Raw genomic sequence first — 14,241 nt, 5'->3', positions numbered from 1 at the left:
TCTACTTCTTCCTCAGGAATATTACTAGAATCATACCTAATGTTACTCTTCTTATAGCCAACTCTGCTGTTATGTTCCCATTTCATAGCAGGTGGCTTGGGGTAACTAACATCATTCTCGTATTCCTCAATATCTCTCCTTAATTTTTTAACTTTTCTTTGTTCTAAAATGGAACACTTAGCATCCACTTCTGAGCCCATACTTAAATATTTTTCTTTTTCTTTTTTAACTTCAAACAGCATATCCTTTTTAATAAAATCATCCAGGACTCTAATTTCATCTTCCAAACTTTCTAATTTTCTATTGTTTTCTTTTATAATGAGCCTCAATATATTGATACCACATTCATTAAATACATTCACAAGTTCAGTATGAAACAGTGTACCGGTTTCTACATTGTTAGGGTATTTCCAGACCCTTAAACCCTTTGGTACTATTTTTTGTTTGATACATTCCTTGAGATAACAATTTTCTATATTCATTGATTTGTATCTATACATCATACCAGACAGTTTATTAATTTTCATAGCATAAGAGTCACCATCCACTGGTGCACCCTCTTCTGCTCTGTATAATTTAGTGTCCATAGGATTTTTAAGCCATTCTAACATATCAAAATTGTCTGTAATGGGGGGAACAGTACCTGAGGCTTTTAAACCTGAACAGTTGCTCTTGCGATTCCGGTCAGTTAAACCCCGACTCTCATTGCTACCCATACATTCTCCAGGTCTTTGTAAAACCATAGCCTTCAGTGAAAGGTTGGGTGCCAGGCTGGCAACTCAAAACTGTAAAACTCCACTGCCAGTCATGAGCGGACAGGTGATCCACTGTGGTGACCCCTAACCAGAAATAAGCCAGAAGAAGAAGAATGATTTTATATACATGGCTACCAACAGCAGTCTGTCATATTCATTAAGATATAACCAGTTTCTTAGGCTATTTAAAAAATCTATAGTTGCTCTAATATAGCTTTTACTTTGTCTCAATAATGGGCTGAGCTGTTTCTGTACTTTGAGAGGGTTGTATTAATCCATTTATTTTCTGAAAGAATCGGTCTCATAGGCAATGTTGTTAAGTTCTTATGAATTTTTGTGAGACTGTATATTATTGGGATCACTGGATTAGGTAAATATAAAATGTTATACATTTCTGGAGTTATTAAGCTCTCCATTAAGGAGTCATACAGATAGCTCTTAACCCTATTAATAGCAGTAGCTACAAAAATATTGTTAACCTCAGTAAAATTATAAGTATCAGCCAAGAAGTCATACATCCATTTTTTTATATTGATCAACATCCATCAGAACAATCTTCCCACCTTTGTTAGCTTGTTTTACACATATGTTATTGTTTTGGCATAATTTATACAGTGCTTCATGCTCATTCCTATCTAGATTAAAACATTTATGACAATTCTTTCCCTTAAAAACAGCTTATACATTTCCTGTTCGCATATAGTATAAAAAGCTTTTACTGTAGGAGTTCTTATGTGTATAAAGGTACTAGTGCATTTTAAACAATTATTTTCCTGACCAATATTGTTTTTGTATAACAGCTTGAGACATCTGAAGAAAAAATATGGACGCAGGAAAGAAAAAGATATTTAATATGGTGTAATATTTATGCAAAGGAGAAAGCAAAACTAACCACTACAAAAAGAGCAGCACCAAAGATATTTGAAGAGAAATACAGGCAAAGGAATCTGGACATGGAAAACTTTACAATACAAAAAATAAGAAGACAAAGAGGAAAAGTAGAAAATAAGATTAGTAATGGAGAAGTTAAAGAAATAGGAACTGAGGTTATGCAGTACCTACAAAATGAAAGATTCAGTGTACAAAATCTTATTCAGAAAGCACCACAACAGGATAGAGGAATAGACATCCAAATTATGGAGAAACCAGTGGAATGGGAACTAACTGGTCATTTGCCATATGAAGATATTTTGGAGCCTTACACAGGAAACCAGCATAAACATTCACTTGAAGCTGGAAAGCAAGGGTAGGAACAGGAAACTGTAGCAACTCTGACGCAGTTAATGTTGAGGAGTGATAGAGCAACGGATGACACAGGATGAAATTGAAGAGAATGTGTCACAGGAAGCTATTATAGAACTTTTTATAGAATGCCCGCAGAAAATGAAGAACAAAAAATGTGCCCTCAGTTAAGAAGAAAATGAGCAAAGAGAAGAGTTGCTTAAATAGAGATAGATAGACATGGTAAAATTAATGAAAGAGATAGACTGCAGAAGGTCACTAAAACCCAAAAGGTCAGAATTTTGATAAAACAAATGAACACAGCAATTAGGACTGTCCATAGAGATCCATGCGGAATAATAGAAGTAAACAGGATATATTATTGTGCAGCTAAATTAATAACAGATAAAATTTTACTACAAGAACACAGGGTAGCAAGGGAAAGGAAGGGGAGAAGTCGAATACCGTTATGGAAGTATCAAACAGAGAAAACTATAAAACAATTAAGACAAGAAGTGGCATCTACATCACATAATCAAAGTTTTAAAACATCAAATCCGATATGGTTGAGACCATATCATCGAAGTTTTAAAACTTTGAATATGTAAAAAAAATAAAATAAATAAATAATTTATCTAAACATTTTAAGGAGAGGGCCAAGCCCCCCAGCACCCCACCCCCACTTCTACGGAAATATACCAACTCCGAAATCGCACTACAGTGCAGTAAAGGGAAATCTTTCCTTACAGAGATTTTCATTAAAACGTTTGATGTTTCAAAACTTCAATGATATGGTGCCGACCATATCACTTTCAAAGATTTGAAACTTCGACAAATCAATATAGACCCCAAGAAGTCTCACTGTTAGAAGAGTAAAGAAGAGGGAACAGATGAACAAAAGTACTCAGAAAGATAGATGTGATAAAAGCAATGCGCAGTATTATAACAGATCAAGATCAGTCACGTGGAACAAAGGATCATCTGTTGCTAAATAAAGTCATACTGGAGAACTGTAAAAAGGGGAAGAATCTATGTATGGCATGGCTTGTCTACAAAAAGGCATTTGACAGTATCCCATATTCACTGATAAAAGAGTGCTTAAAAATGTATAAGATACACCCTACACTGATCAAATACATTACAGTGACCATGAGACCACTTTGCAATTAAGCCATGATAAAGGGCAAATTATTATTCCAGGGATAAAAATTTAAAGGGGATATTCCAAGGTGACTCTCTGTCACCGCTACTATTCTGTTTTGCTCTTAACCCATTAAGCTGTCTACTTAGCAGATTAGGTCATGGCTATAATTTGACACCTAGAAAACAACAAAGTGCAAAGACTTCTCATCTTCTCTTTGTCAATGATTTAAAGCTATATAGCTCCTCAGATGAGGAACTGAAAGCACAACTGCCAGTAGTCAAAACTTTTTCAGATGATATAAGAATGTCATGTGGTCTTGATATATGTGCAAAAGCAACCTATAAAGCTGGAAAACCGCAGCACCAAGAAAACATCACTTTGGGACAAGAATGTGATATAAAAGAAACTGAGAAACAGGGAGTGTATAAATATTTGGGAAATGAATGATCAGCAATAAAACATGAACAAATGTGAATAAAACTTAGTAAGGAGTATTTTAGAAGACTCCAATTAATCCTGAAAACAGTGTTGACATCTAGGAACAAAATTCAAGCTGTAAACCAATTTGCTCTTTCCGTCCTAACTTACAGTTTTGGAGTGATTGATTGGTCTCAAAACATGTTGGATAGATTAGACAGGAAAACAAGAAGGATGTTTCATGTTCACCAAATGATTTATAAAAATCAGTGCATACCAAGATTATATATTCCCAGTTCTGAAGGCAGTATAGGCTCCATGAAATCGATTACATGTATAGATCTGCAATCGTGGGACTACACACATCTGCTGACTTCACAAGACCCAAACATAGTGAAAGTGTTGAAACATGAGGAGAATAAATCTAAGATGACTTCCCTGCTTAATCTAACAGAAGCATATTGGCGTCACGGAATGGAAATCAAACCAGAAATAGATAAAAATCAGGCAGCAACTGAATCTGCCAAAAAACAAAAGAAAGAATATAAGGTGAAGGATCAGATGAGAAAGCAAGAAATGTGGAAAATGCATAAATATAGTTGCAGGTATAGGAAACTTCTGGAAGAACCTCATGTTGAACAGGATTGAATGCAGGAATGGTTAAGGAGAGGCAAATTCAAACCAAAAGATGAAAGGTTATCATTGGTGGCCCAAGACACTGGGCTATCTACACATTAGTTTACAAAGTCTATTAAACATGTGGGAGAAACAGACAAATGTAGGTTTTGTAAAACAGAATTGGAAACAGTCGCACACCTTGTTGCTGGTTGTTAGATACTAATAGCAGAAGGACTATATACTGAAAGGCATAATAATGTGGGAAGACTGTTGCACTGGAGTTTGTGTAAACATTATGGTATTGAAGTGGATGAAAAATACTGGAAACGAGCCACAAAGCATTATAGAAAATGATGGTCTATATCACATGGGATCACCATTATCAACAGTTCAGAAGATAAAGGGAGAAAAACGGATATAGTAGTAATAATCTACAATCTTATTTAGATATGTTACCAATACATGTAACTCTGTATGAATTGCAGAAGGAGTTATTACTGAGAACATTGCTAGTGCTGGAAAGGGCACTGTTGGCTGACATCAAAGATTGAAACAATACTAATTTCATGAACTTTAATAGTACTTTGAATTAGGAATGGGGTCCCTTCCCATCATGGTATTAGAAACCCAAAAGACTTGGAGAAATTAAAAAAACACGAGACATTGATGTGATGCATTATTTGGTTGAATACCAGCATGCTGCAAGTCACAAGCAGGCTGCAACCATAGACTACTGTTTTTTTTCTTCAAACTCTCTGACTCTGACTGACCAAAGAACAAAATTGGGATTTAAAGGGACCACTCTGAAATTTGTGGCAATCTATTATTTTACACCTCAAAATGGGAAATACCAAGGAATTTGGTATGGCTGAAAGGTATGGAAAAGAAGGGCCACCACTGAAAAATGATCCTGGTTAGGAGCATGACACCAGACTGAAAATCTTTTCCATTTGGACATATAAGATTTTCTGGTTGAGAGTTTCTTTGCCTCCTGTAAAGCCCTGAGCACATCCTCAGAAAAGAGTTACCCAAAAGGGATCAAAAACCTATCCTCCACAATGTCAGTTGCAGAGTGGACAAGTGAGGATGGATGAGAGACCCCTTGACCTGTGTGAGGAGAACCAACCAGTGAAGTAACTTGTGATGATTTCTTCTGGTCAGATGCATGGAGAGGGTGAACCAGTGCTGTCTTGGCCAAAAAGGAATCACTAGCAAGAGTTTTGGGGAGTACAGCTGAATCTTCTGCAGGACTCATGGAAGTAGAGGAAAAGGAGGAAAAGCATAAAAAATTCCCTTCCAGGGAAAGGAAAGGGCATCGATTTCCATACCAAATGGTATGGCACTCTGGAACTGAAGAGAGGAAGCTGCATGTTCAGAGGGGAAGCAAATAAATCTACCTGAGAAATACCATATAAACAGACAATGTCCAGAAATACATCTCTGTGAAGCATCAATTCGTGAGCCTGTGTTTTGGACCTGCTCAGAGAGTCTACCATTAGATTGTGCTCTGAAGGAATATATACTGCCTGAAGAGTTAACTGATACATGAGAACCACTTCCTAAGCCTTAAAGTGCCACCCTGCAGAGGAGGTAAGATACTGTTCCCCCCACTTGTTAACATATGATATCACTGTAGTACTGTCTGTGTACACCTTCAAGGAGCCTGGAGAGAACATGGGGTGAAAAGCTGAGCGGCCGGAATCTGAGCTCTCATCTCTTTGATATTTATAAGGTCTAACTTTAGATGGGGAGGCCAAAGACCCTGAACCATCAGGTGACCAAGAGAAGCACCCCCACCCCATGTCTGAGGCATTGCTGAACAGCTCTTGAGAAGGGATTGGAGGCTGAAAGGGTAGGCCTGAGTTAAGTGTGAACTGTTGAATCCACCACTCAAATTCCTTCTTAAGACAAGGAAGGAGAATGCACACTGAAATTCAGAGGGTGAAAATGCTGCAGCCAAACTGACCTGAGGTACTACTGAAGCTTCTGTGTAAGCAGTCTGTCTAGAGGAAGCACTGGAATAGAAGAGAACGTGAATCCTAGGGCCAGAAGAAACTGGCATGGCAGTCAGAGTAAGAACAGACTGAAAAGAATGCTGTCAATGACAATATCTTTGGAGGTGGAAGAGATGCCAACAATGACATCATCTAAATCTTGCATCCCAGATACACATGATCCTGAGAGGGAGTCAGGACAAACTTTTGGAAGTTGATAGTAAACCTCAGACTTTGAAGAAGAGAGATGGTGAAATGCAGATCCTGTAACAATCTAGTGGAAGAAGGCACCTGAAACAACAGGTCATCTAGATAAGGAAAAATCTGAATACCTTGGAGCTTGCAGAAGGCAATCACAGCAGCTAGGCATTTTGTGAATACCCTTGGGACAGTAGAGAGGACAAAAGGCAAAGCAGAGAACTGAAAATGAGAGGAAGACACAGAGAAGTGTAACAACTTCCTGAAGAGAAGGTGAATATGGATATGAAGGTAATCATCTTTCAGAAACAAGGACACCAGAAAAGCCTAAGTTAATAAAAGAGGAAACAGAGTTTGAAGAGCAAGCATCCAAAAAGAAGGGATCTCAAGAAAGGTGTTGACCCAGGAGAGTTCCAAAATAGGTCTCCAAGTGCCCTCTTTTAGAGGAACCAGGAACATCCTGGAATAAAATCCACTTCCCAATTAGGAAGGAGGGACAGGTTGAATGGTTCAACAGGGACCCTAGAACCTCTGGGAAATGACGATCTTGCTCTAGAGGAGATTGAGGAATCCCTGAAAAAGGAGTGAGAGATATTCATACCATGAAGTAACCCTGATGGATGATAGCAAGAACCCAAGAGTCAGAAGTGATGAGATGCCAATTTGGAAGACAAAGGAAGAGGTGAAGGGACAAACAAACCTGGTCTAAAAGAAGGGGGGACAAATTGTCAAAGAGAAGCAGGCTTTTCAGATAAAGGAGGCCTCTGCTCCACAAAAATCTGAGAAACCTTAGCAGGGGGCCTCCCACCCTTCCTGCCCTTGGAGGCCTGGCAAAGTTGCCTGCAAATAAAAGCAGACTTAGAAGGATGAGTCCTCTCAAACTTAGGAATATGAGAGACAAAAATATGTTTAAGGTCTTACAAGGCTTTGTGTTTCTCTTGAACAGACTTAAACATGTCAGCAGCAGCAGTCCCAAAAAGATGTGTAGCATCCAAAGTAGCATCCAACAACTTCACATCAATGTCCTCAGGTAGAGAGCGGAGATGAAGCCAAGAATAACACCTCATGATAGACCCAAAAGCTGCAGCACTAGAAGAGGAATCAGCAACATTATAGCTACACTTTAATAGAGTGGCAAGCCACTTGAGAAGTGGAGCCTAAAAAAGATAAGACTAAGGATTTGCCATCAGAATCGGGGAGAGCAGAGATAACCTAACAAGCCTGAGCAATTCAGGCCAGAGCATACCTGGTCATGTGGATCTGGTAAGTAATAGCCTTAAAGGCCAAAGTAGAAGCAGTGTAAACTTTCTTGCCAATCCTCTCTATTGCCCTACTATCCTTATCAGAAGGCAAATGTTTATAAGGTTTGTCAGAAGAGACTGACACCACAGCAGGATCAGCTGAAGGACAGTTAAATAAAAACAGACAATCTTCAAGAGCCTTAGAGAAGCTATCAGGTTTCTTAGGAGCTGCAGGCTGAGAATCAGGAGACTTGGAAGCAGCAATGAACAAAGCAACCAACACTGGAAGAACTGCCAATGGTTTAAGAGTGTCCACATGAATCTTCTCTGAATATCAGCCACTTGAGAATAATCTCACTTAAAGAATTCTAGCATCCTAGCAACTGAGCCCCCAAAGGACAATTCCTCAAAAGGAGACTCAGGGCTAACAGACTCCTCTTAATCAGAACCATAAACCAAAGGCAAAGACATGTGTGAAGAATAGGACAAAGATCCCTCACTAGGCACTGAATCCTCATCTGAGGAATCTGGTTCAATAAGCCATTTAGAAAGGGCCAAGGTTCAAGGAGGACTAGGTACTGAAACCCTTTGAGGAAGCTTTAGGGCCATTAAGGCTGAAAACAATCCCAGAGTAAACTCTTGCCATTCCCTTTGAGGATCCATAGGATGGACCATAACATGCTTCAGTTTTTGTCTTTTTATAGAAGGGATATCAACCCTAACAAATACTGGAGGTTCCAACTCTTGGCAAAATTCGAGACCTGGAATGTCCTCACTTACCAATATCCATGGAATCCCTCTAGGACTGTCCAAGAAAAACAACCATGGTTCCCCCTCAACATCTCCAGCATATGCCTGCAAAGCCTCAGAGGACATGAGAAAAGATGGATCCATGCAGGCCTCCAGTGAGGTTGCAGTAGAGGAATCCAAAGTAAATGCCAAATGACCTACAGAGCTATTACTTACTTGTAGAAAAATGTCCGGTGGAGGCTGGACAGCGAAAAAGTCCAGCTGAGAATTCTTGGCCTTCTTTTTACCTAGTGGGAGCATCAGGTCTATATTACATGATCAGAGTTTCAAAACTTCGAATCTGATATGTTCACACCATATAAATGAAGTTTTGAAACATCAAAAACATAATAAAACACAACAACCTACAAAAACAAACCATTTACATGCTCTAAGCAGAATGGCAAGCCCCCCTACACCCCCACATGGGGGGCTGCATCCACCACGCCCCCCCGCTACTTAAATATAACAACTCTGAGATCACACTACAGGGTAGAAAAGGGAAATCTTCCCTTTCCGTGCTGTACGGAGATCTCCGTTAAAATATTCAAAGTCTCAAGACTTTGATTATATGGTGTCGACCATATTAGATTCGAAGTTTTGAAACTTCAATCTTCTGATATAGACCCAGGAGTATCTCAGGGTTAAAGGATTCCGCCATGGTACCCTGGGATGACTGTTTAAGCCATTGGTTTTCAAGATAAATGGCCAGGGAAGATAAATGGTTTCTGAGTGTCATGGACAAAAATGCCTTACAGATACTACAAGAGGTATGGTTGTGGGAAGCACCCAAACAAAAATAGACACTGTTTGTGATGATCCTTATGGGAAATCTGCTTCCCACACTGACATTTTCCCTTCTTGGATGACATGAACTCTAGGTAGTAAAATTAAAATGCAAGACAATGAAAAGTAAAAAAAAAACATCCACAATGGGGCACTTATTTGGTGTCGCTAAATAGTCAGTACAGCAACTAGGCATTCAAACCAACTTGCAAAAATGCCATTTGAACTGGCAGCAAAAGAAGTTCTCAGTAGTTGCATCTGCATATCCCTTTTATGCCCTACATTCTGTGTGGGGGAGCATAAATGATACATACAGTGCCTAGATCTTTTTTAAGCTTTTTCATACTGGCTGAGTGTCAGGCTGCCCTGGGCGAGATACCCCTTCTATAAAGAACACTGCAACAGTGATACAAAAGGACATCAGCAAAACCTGCCAAGAGGGCCTTTGCCAAACAAATAGCTGTTGTCAATGTCATGGGCTAAAACTAATTGCCAAGAAATGTATGGCCACATACTTCAGCAACTATGACTTCCCTTGAAACTATCACACTGACAACATACCACAACAGTTGATCCCTTAGTCAAGGATATGGGAACCTATATTGACAACGAACTGTCATTTGATCTCTGCATATCCACTATTGTAACAAGGTCCTTCTTCATTGCACAGCTTATATCTAAAGGTATGGCATCCAGTTCCAGTGATGTAATCATTCCACTGTACATGGCTCTCATCAGGCTGATAATTGAATATAATACCTCACTGGTGTGTCCCTGTCTAAACTCTTGTCACAACTGGAGTGATGACAACACCTTCTCACTTAAAAAAAATAGTGTCTAAATTACAAAAGCTGTGCAGGCCATCTCAAAGCCTTGTCCCTCTACTCAGTACAATACAGGATATTAATAGGATACCTCTACCTTATGTATAGATCCTTAGAAGATGATATTCTGTCAGATCGATTACAGATTTGCATGTTGAATGGCAGTATGAATGCCTTCCCAAGGGATGTCAGTCTCTTTAGCAACATATGTAGAACTTGTTGGAAGGAAAGTTTAATATTACAGAAAATACTGCTTCTGTGGAAACATCTTCCACTCCATATACAGCAAAGTGCTTCACTTACTGCGTTAAAATGTAATTTGGATTAATGAATGGGATTCTGCAAATTTACCCTGGCTTACCACCCATGTCTCTTCATGGATAGGAACAAGTAAATGTCCCAACATATCCTTGTTCTGCCCATCTCAGAGTTATTTGTACACAAAATATAAGGGATAAACACAACCATGAGAATGCAAGACTAGGCTTTTTAAGATCCACACAGACCAATAGCCTATTAAATACCTATATCTATGAAACTAAGCAGCACATTGACTTTAAGGATTACATATGAGAAGGAACAGTAAATTGTTACTGCAACAATGATAAAAAATGCTCCCAGCAGTAAAAATAAAATGAAGAAGCAACACAATCATTTAATATATGTGAGCACACACACACACACACACACACACACACACACACACACACACACACACACACACACACACACACACACACACACACACACACACACACACACACACACACACACACACACACACACATATACAAACACACGTACACATGCACACGTACACACACACACACGCACGGACACACACACACACACACACACACACACATACATGCACACACATGCACACATGCGTGTGCACACACACACACACACACACACACACACACACACACACACACACGCATGCATGCACGCATGCACACACCCACACACACACATACAGACACACACACGCACATACACACACACGTCAGTATGATATAGTTAACCATTACCTACCCTGCAATACTCCAGTAATATTCTGCATATATCATGGTGGTGGTGGTGGGAGTGTACACCTCGGTCACTTCACAAGTAATTTGTTCCCTTATCTGGATCTGTTTGCCACACTTTGTCAACAACAAATTAAGGCAAATTCTGAGTGAAAAACAATATTCAGCAACTCCCTAGAGGAGTTACTGCTTGTTATAGTCAGTTTCTGGCAGAAGTGAACATTGTCATTGCTGACAGACAACCCATGTTTAAGGGGCAGTGAATTAGACTAAGTTATTGTTCTCTGTGATTTTTGTTATAATGTGCCAATGCAAAGGATGCCGGAGCAGCAATACTTTATATCTCATGACTGTACAGAGATGAAGAGTTCCAAGGTACAGTAATACTTATGACCTTTTAAATTTAAACACACGAAAAAAACACCAACACACCACTTCTTCAAATCCAAAAAACCATCCACAACTGGGAAGGAAAAAAAATCAGCTTTCAGGATGTATAAATCACATTTATTAATCCAAACGTTCTGGTACCTCGGCAGTTTGCCTTCAGTGGAACAATTTCAATTACATCACATCCATCATATATAGCATCATCTTCCAATTAATCAATTAACCATCAAGTATGTTTTCTTAAAGCTCAAACACACAATAAATGCTTAAAATTTTTAAACTAATACATTAAACAACTTCAGTACAACTAAAACTCACAAATAAACCATGCTGAAAACACATTATTTATACATATACTCTAATTTCAATATTATGCTCTATACTACCAATATATTAATTCATCATTAATTCATTAAATATACAATATTAAATATATATAAAGCACAACAATAGTGACTAGCAACATTATAAATATTATAAATATAATATAATACAATATTATATTATTATGGCCTACGATATTGTTAAATAAATATAAAAAGAAAAACAATTAATGATAAACTATCAGCCTATTCCAGCATCCAAATTCATCCCTCTAGGATGTATAGTATGATAGTTAAAAATCATCTTATGTTCCAACCTATTCAATTCATTCTTAAAATTCCCTCCTAATGAGTGTGGTCTAGCCAGAACACTAAAGTTGAATCCATCAATGTCACAGTTATGTGTAGTGGCAAAATGAAAAGCCACTGGGGTATCCATATTTTTTCTCCTAATATCCCCCAAATGTTCTAGAATGCGAACCTTTACTTTTCTACTTGTTTGTCCTATATACCACATAGGTTCTACACAATTACAACCCAAGATGTACACTACCCCAGAAGATGTACAATCAAATTTTTCAAAAGCTACGTATTTTCTACCATTTATTTTCTTCCCATGCATATTATTAACCTTCTCACAGATGGAACAATGTCCACATCTAAACATTCCAACATTCCCATCAGAAGAACATATCAATTTCTTATTAAGTAGTTCCTTTAAATTTTTATATCTACTGTATGAAAAAATAACCATTTTAGGAAATAAATATCCGATGGAAACATCATCACTAATCACATGCCATAGCTGTTTGAAAATTTTCTCTATAATTTTTGAAAATTCTGAATACTTAGAAACGAAGAACATTTGTTCTACATCATCACTAGCCTTGCCTGAATATACTGTCCTACAAGCCCCTACATTTTTCTTTTTCTTTATTAAATTATCATAAATCTTATGAAGGGAATCTTCAGAATAACCTCTAGACAACAATCTATCAAATACTTCACCTAACACTTCTTTCCACAAAGTATGGTCAGATGTGTTCCTACAAATTCTCTTAAATTCACTTTCAGGCAAGGCCTTAATGAGATGAGGCGGATGCATGCTACTTGCATGCAAAAAATTATTAACGGCTGTGGGCTTTTTGAAGGACTTATACTGAATCATACTATCTCTTCCAACGTAAAATTCAACATCCAAAAATGGCATTTTACTCTTTGAAATTTCAAAACTAAATTTTAAACCATGCCAATTTTTCTCCAATTTATCCATAAAAATTTTAAATAAGGAGGTTTCACCCTTACAAACGAAAATCAAATCATCAATATAACGTTTATAAAAAAACACATTATTAAGAAAAAATATGGATAGCCCAGTGGATTTTCATTTTGCCACTACACATAACTGTGAAATCGATGGATTCAACTTTAGTGTTCTGGCTAGACCACACTCATTAGGAGGGAATTTTAAGAATGAATTGAATAGGTTGGAACATAAGATTATTTTTAACTATCATATTATACATCCTAGAGGGATGAATTTGGATGCTGGAATAGGCTGATAGTTTATCATTAATTGTTTTTCTTTTTATATTTATTTAACAGTATCGTAGGCCATAATAATATAATATTGTATTATATATTTATAATATTTATAATGTTGCTAGTAACTATTGTTGTGCTTTATATATATTTAATATTGTATATTTAATGAATTAATGATGAATTAATATATTGGTAGTATAGAGCATAATATTGAAATTAGAGTATATGTATAAATAATGTGTTTTCAGCATGGTTTATTTGTGAGTTTTAGTTGTACTGAAGTTGTTTAATGTATTAGTTTAAAAATTTGAAGCATTTATTGTATGTTTGAGCTTTAAGAAAACATACTTGATGGTTAATTGATTAATTGGAAGATGATGCTATATATGATGGATGTGATGTAATTGAAATTGTTCCACTGAAGGCGAACTGCCGAGGTACCAGAACGTTTGGATTAATAAATGTGATTTATACATCCTGAAAGCTGATTTTTTTCCTTCCCAGTCATGGATGTTTTTTTAAATTTAAACACACCTCTGGTTGTACTGAAAGATAAATTCAAAGCAGTTAGTATGTAAGACAAATTGAATTGTCCAGGTCACTGTATAGAAGTGAATTTTGTGGACTGAAAAAATCATCTGCTATGTATGTTAACATGTTAAATCATATGCTTACTTATGAGTTGGTAACATCTTTGGGAGAGGGCTAATTCACTGTACATTAATGTGTTGATTCTTTTTAGCCAATATTAATGGTAATATATTAAATGTTCAGATTGTGCACTGTAATTGTAGTTTATTAATGTTTTTGTAACGATGCCTCGTGTCTATAGTAATGAGTTTGCTTATATTGAGTATGTATTCATATGGGAAACAAACTATGGTGCACCAGTTTCTTAAATGATTGTTTATATGCCGCATGCAGAATAAGATGCATATCTCACAGCTGAGAGGGACTGGTCAGTA

Source organism: Protopterus annectens, chromosome 2.part2 (assembly GCF_019279795.1).
Source record: "Protopterus annectens isolate FY-2018-M chromosome 2.part2, PAN1.0, whole genome shotgun sequence".
In the NCBI taxonomy this organism is placed as follows: Eukaryota; Metazoa; Chordata; order Ceratodontiformes; family Protopteridae; genus Protopterus; species Protopterus annectens.
This window is presented reverse-complemented; position numbering follows the sequence as displayed.